The 6,286-nt window shown below is 36.3% G+C and overlaps 1 long non-coding RNA gene across 1 annotated transcript; it reads right to left on the bottom strand.

Annotated features, from left to right (window-relative positions):
- Nucleotides 1-637: 637 nt before the first annotated feature.
- Nucleotides 638-6,227, bottom strand: LOC144643365 (uncharacterized). The gene is made up of 3 exons (XR_013568897.1): nt 6,170-6,227; nt 5,506-5,587; nt 638-1,164 (listed from the first exon to the last, which is right to left on the bottom strand). It is a non-coding gene; the product is annotated as an uncharacterized LOC144643365 (long non-coding RNA).
- Nucleotides 6,228-6,286: the final 59 nt, after the last annotated feature.

Below are 6,286 nucleotides of genomic sequence, written 5' to 3'. Positions count from 1 at the left end.
TGTACTTTATTTTAGCATTGTCAGAGAAAAATATTAAAGACAGCAAAAAGAAATATCACACACACGTTTTCAAAATAACTTTAATTGGCATCTTTAATAAACTTTAATTACAAACACTGATAGAAAATAAAAAATTGCGCTCTTAAAAGGGCCTGGTAACTAGGAGAAATGTAGGCTATCTCTTTTGCTACATTTTGACTAGGGAGGGTTGCCAAAAAGAAAAAAAATTCTGCAATTTTGAACAGAGTCTAGTCAGAAAACAAACCTATACTTCGACTTTTGATGGGGCAAATCTGTTGCAAAGTGCAAGATTTTTCCCGCCAAAAGACTTAGTATATTTTTGGCTTAAAACCAGACACCATTCAAAAAAGCAGACTTTTTTTCCAAGGATTACTTTTCCTCCCAAAAGACTTAGATTTTTTCCCTCGATTTTTTTTTCTTGGCCCTTTTAAAAGCGCAAACCTTTATCAACTGAATGCTTACTTGAAAACTGTATAGATTTTACTAAATATGTGAAACAGAAACCAGACACCATTCAAAAAAGCAGACTTTTTTTCCAAGGATTACTTTTCCTCCCAAAAGACTTAGATTTTTTCCCTCGATTTTTTTTTCTTGGCCCTTTTAAAAGCGCAAACCTTTATCAACTGTGCTTACTTGAAAACTGTATAGATTTTACTAAATATGTGAAACAGACACCAACTCCAATGATTTTTTTACAACTAAATTCTGACTATTGCATTTTGTTTCACGGGTTTTGTGAATCTGTCAAGTTGACTTCCAGGTTGGAAATGTTATTTCCTAAAAACCTATTGCGATTAAAGTTGTCTTCTACCTTACTTTTAAGACATGATCCACTAAAATATCCGTGAAACATATACTAGACAATTAGACACTAATTCCAGTTATTTCTCATGACAACCGAATTTCACTATTGAATTATTTTGTTTCCCGGGATTTCTGAAATCACAGACTAGACTTGGCAGTTGAAATATTACTGCTAAAACTGATCGCGAAAAAGCTTATCTTCGTAATCTACCTTACTTTTCAGACATGATCCACTGAGGATAAAGCTGAATGAAGTTGTTAGGTTTTCTTCCCTTCTTTCTCCCGTGTAATGTTGATGTACACTTGAGATGGCAAGAACTCAACTTCAAAGCAGGCAGCCTGAAAGATATGAATGACAAGTCAAATTAACGATGATTGTATTTGAACCCAGGGAAGAAAAAATTCATTGTATACTCAAATAAAGTTTGGAAGTTATCGGCATTTTTTCTTCTTCAATGATGCATTTGTCTTGCTGATTTTGATTTTTTTGGTTATTGCATAGGAAGGTTTCTTTTACATTCCACAGGTCACCGTGCTACTGATAAACAGGCTAAACATAGTGTTCTAGCCCTTGAACACTTGCTGGATAGTTGTTTAGGGCTAGGTTGGCAACTTCAAACTTGGATAAACGGTAAAAAAATGACTGTTCATTTGCGAATCAACAGCAATTGCAACACCAAATAACACAGGAAAAATTGTAGAATTCTAAAAATTTGCCTTTAATTTTGCAAGGTCTAAAACTTGCTTGCAAAATGGCATGCTCGAAATTTCACTGGAAGAATGTTTGCAACAAAACATGTAATATAAGGCACTAGGGTAGCTTGAAACTTTTACAGTACTAGATTGAACGTTTGGCAATTTATTTAACGCTTATACATGCTTATGACCAAATTCAAAAAATAAAAATGCTTACCCAAGTGCATAACAAAATAATTATTCAAAATGTTGTTCAAAAGCATAACTTATGCAAACAAGCAAAAACCGTTTTCATTATCTCTGAGGCGTGCCTATTAAAACTTCAAAACCTCAAGAAATTAATGTAGCCATTGAAGAGTGACTTGACAAAACAGTAAAAAAGGTTGCAAGAAAATTACCATACATGTACATTCTATTGTACACTAATTAAACATGAACACAATGACCCCTTTCCTTAACCCACGCTCAATTGAAGGGTTCGCTGCAAGAAGGGCGGTAGTGATTTTCCCTTGAAATGAACATTGCGAAAACAACTCATTCGAGTTGTTTTCGCAATTTCAAGTTCGTTTATGTGTGATAAACATTGTTCTATATTTTACTTTGCTGGACTTTTCTTCGTTTTTCAGAAATAATGTATGCAAATCAAAGATCTCTTCGAGAGAAGAGAAAAAGGTCAAATAACCAAAGAAAGCTCTTGTATCTCCTGACATTCCACTTTCTACCCCCACTTGCCTTGGCAATGCCACCAACAGCCCTGCATTTTTCTGCCACCATTGATATTGATTTCGTCCTTTTTTTTCCTGCCCCTTTATCGTTTTTGTGCTTATTATTTTCTTATGGCTAAGCAGTGTAGAGATTTGTAATACATCTTTCTTTTGTTTCATTTATTTATTACCTTGTAATTTTTTTCCTTCCTTGTGTGTATTGTATTGTTGTAAGCTTTGTTGTAAGCATTAATAAAAAAAAATAATAAATAAATAAAAAAAAAATCTCTACGAGATACCGACTATTTTGCATGAAGTATGAGTAGAAGGTTTATCCTGGGCATTGTTGTTCGAACATATCATGGAAGAATTAAAACGTCATTTAAAGAATTTTAACTAATAGTTTCTTTGTAGTTCAGTTCAAGCATTTTTTTATCTTCGCGGAGGAAATGTTGTATTTGTCAGTCGCAACAGCTGGGCGCTTTGCGACTCATATACTGTGGCTTGGTTAAAAATAGTAAACTTTGTCGTTTGCCTTTAATCGAAATTATAGTTGTTTCCTTTTGAGTTAGAAAGATTTCTACTCGGCTTAATGCAGGGTTCCCGATAAAGGTTACGCACGACAGAGTTACCTTTTGTCTCGCCACGCAATCTTTACCCCACATTGACAAGCAAATTTTCGTTTGGATATTGCCAAAAGCCGCTTCTCCTCGCATTATTCTTTACCTTACGGCTACACATGCCATTTCTAACGGCTACATTTCCAGTAAAACAGTTGCTGTTTTTTTCTAATGGCGATGCATTAACTTCTAACAGAAGCAAAACTTTTCAGCTTTTACTGCTTCACTGGAAGTAATTTCACAACAGGCTACAAAAACACTTGTAAAAATCACTTCACACCTGCATTGAATGATGTTGCAATTCTGATTTGTGTTGTAGGGTTTTGTAAGCGTCCACGGAAGGCGAGAAACCATTTTAAAAGCCTGTCTTGTCTCGCGGACATGTTTTCTTGTTGATTTGAGTAGAGTAGGACTGGATACTGCATTGTGACGTAAGGTCATATGTTAGAGGCGGTAGGGTTCGAATTGAACAAAATGGCGCCTTTGAAAATAAAATGCTGCTGTTTTTAGTTTTAGCACAAGTGCGTCCGCTTGGCGGTTGAAGGACATCATTAAGTCTGGAAGCCCGTAAGTCCACAGCATTTCTCGAAGAAATGAGAGATGTTCGGCCTTTGTTTTGTATAATAGCACTTTTAGGCACTTGTGAATGTTGTCTGACAAAACGGCCGGCTGGAACCAAGCGTTAAGTCTAAAACACAGATCTCTTGTCGGGAACTATGTCAGCGTAAGTTTTGCAGTGGCCGCTTCGAGGATGCTGCAGCGACAAAGTTGCTGAGAAGCGACCTGGTTTTAGACTTAAATTTTTTTTTTTGGTCCATCAGACTTTGTCGGATTTTGTACTAATTATAAGATGTGTGATGATGTAAGGAGTGGAGACAGAAGTGAGAGCAAGCGGCACTTAACTGAAAGCAAGACTAATATGAAGTGAAAACACGGCCAGCTCGTTAAAAAAAATGAGAACTTGTCACAAATAAAATATCAAGACAATTTCTATTTGGTGATCACTTCCCTAATCCTCACAACCTCATGTCATGATAATGCATTGATAATGTGAGGAAAAATTTCATGCTGATCACTATGAAGGCTAAATGAATTAATGACGCATGGATACATGTAGCCTGTGTACAGCCATCCCCACCCCGCTCAAAAAAATCGCAGAGGGGACGTCTGCATTATTGCATCATTAACCGTGTTCCAGTATCCTGCTGTTTTTTATTTTAATTTTGCATAAATTTTTATATTGGATATCCAGATGACCCGATTTGAATCATGCAGTTCCAAATACCGGGGTATAACACAACAAACAAGGGAGATAAAACATCATGGAGCTCAAAAGACAAAGCGCCAGATCAATAAAAACCCACCTTTTCACTCTCAAAGTAAAGCTTCAACAGTTTTCAGGGAAGCCAGACAAATGGTTTTTGTGTAAGGGCCAATCAGATCATTTCCCTTACGTTTCGGGAAAACCACCTGCAGCGGAACACAGTTAACGAAACCAAAATGCAAGCGTTCCCTCTGCGATTTTTTTGAGCAGAGCAGTATGGCTATACACAGGCTAAGATACATGCAGCAGAACAAAATTAGATGTACATCTGGCCCCAACTGATTGTTCAGCAATAACTGTGACTCATTTGAGTCCAAAGGAATGTCCTATAGTCCTTAACCCTAGATTCAAGACAACAGTTTCTTGAAAAAGCTGTACAGGTCAACAGTCACTTCTGTCATCATTTGTTTTAATTATCTGCCTACATTTTTGCCAGTACCATCAAGTAATTATCAATTAAGGTCATTGCCCTGTATTGCAATGCGCATCCTTTCTGCACAGAATTTTACGCATAACTAGCGCGTGCACATAAACAAAGTGGCGGCTTTATTCTATGCGGCTTAGTCCGTGAGAAAAATATATAGCCTTTCTCGTAAATGAGTATGGTGACCTATCAATTTTTTCTCATATTTTGGGTGTAGCGATCAAATTCTTTCTGTAAAATGAAAACAGATCAATTCCTATGTTTGAAAAATAAATTATCACTGGAAATGACTAATGTGTACTTTGCCAGTACTCGTAAGGGAATTATTAACTAAAGAAATTATCTGTATATACAAGGTCTTCGTGCTCCTTTATGAATATGGGGACCCCACTTTATTATTTCAAATAAATTCAAGTTCCCTTGAGGTAATCAACAAGTAGGCAAAGTTTTGTTGCAAATCTATGGTATATTCAGTTCTATTTCGGGGCTATGACCTTAAGACAGATTCTGCTGAAAGTTTGAGCAATAAGTGCAAAAATCAACTACCAGAATCTACTCATAGCACAGTAACATCTCACTGTAGTTCTTTTCTCTAAGTGACCCCATGTGTAAATTCTAAAGCATTCTTGGGAAAGTTAATGTCAAACCTCATTAAAATCCTTAAAACGCATGCTATTTTGTTTTGACCTGACGTGAAATGTCTGTTTCATTAACTTCAAATTCATTAATTTTTCTTGCTTGGGGTCAGTTTGAGAGCTCAGGTTTCGATAACTTCTTCTTAGACTGTATTCAAACTGTTACCATATTATGAGTTCTTTTTGTTAACTTTATTTTTGTCTTTAATTTATTGCTCAAATGTTCAGTGAAAACCATCTAAATCACTCCAACCAAAAACAAAGGAAAGCAACTCACCTTATGTGGAATCCATGATTTTCTCTCTCAACATCTGAACCTCAGCTCACAGCTTTAATTGTTGTTGTTGTCTGTTTTGAACCTGTAAGAAACATGAAACATTTTCATTGACCAAGAAATGTTAGTCAGTGGTCTCAAGCTAAATGATTTTGTAAAATGTGTTATCAATATGGCATATATAAAAGAAACCTTTCGCGAATAACTTATTAGCAGAGATAGAAAGAGCAATTTTTTTTTTGTACATGTAGTCTATCCTTATGTTTTCAAAATCCGATTTTTTCCCCCAAAAAAGTCAAATACCCGGGGGTTGCCCCCCCCCTGCCCCCGCTGGGGGGGATGGGCAGTTTTGGAATTAACTGATACATTCAAGGTTGACATTAGTCTTGTTGTTAGGATCAAAATTCAAGTTTTTGTATGTGTTTCAACTAAATATGGCAAGGCATGAAGTGATTTATTCAACTTAAACAACACAAAGCTTTATAAGTAAGCTGAAAATAAACCTGCCATGTGCCAAAATTTTTAATGACCTTAAACACTTCATTCTGCATGCATAAGCTTCTGCAAAATACTTTTAAAGTTGAGGAAATAAGGCTTACTTAGAAAGATTAAGGAATATCCCAAAGAAGAGCGAAGAAGACCAGAACTACAGGCTAAAATGTCTTACCTTGCCACAAAGTACGCGAAACACCCGCCATATTTTCGAAGACAAGCTCCTTGTCACGTGTCCTTACACAGCATGCTTGTGGTGGCTGATGGGATACATGTTCGCAACCGGATGTGA

The sequence above is a fragment of the Oculina patagonica genome, chromosome 2 (genome assembly GCF_052425735.1).
Source record: "Oculina patagonica isolate OP01 chromosome 2, crgOcupat, whole genome shotgun sequence".
Lineage (NCBI taxonomy): Eukaryota > Metazoa > Cnidaria > Anthozoa > Scleractinia > Oculinidae > Oculina > Oculina patagonica.
This window is presented reverse-complemented; position numbering and strand designations above follow the sequence as displayed.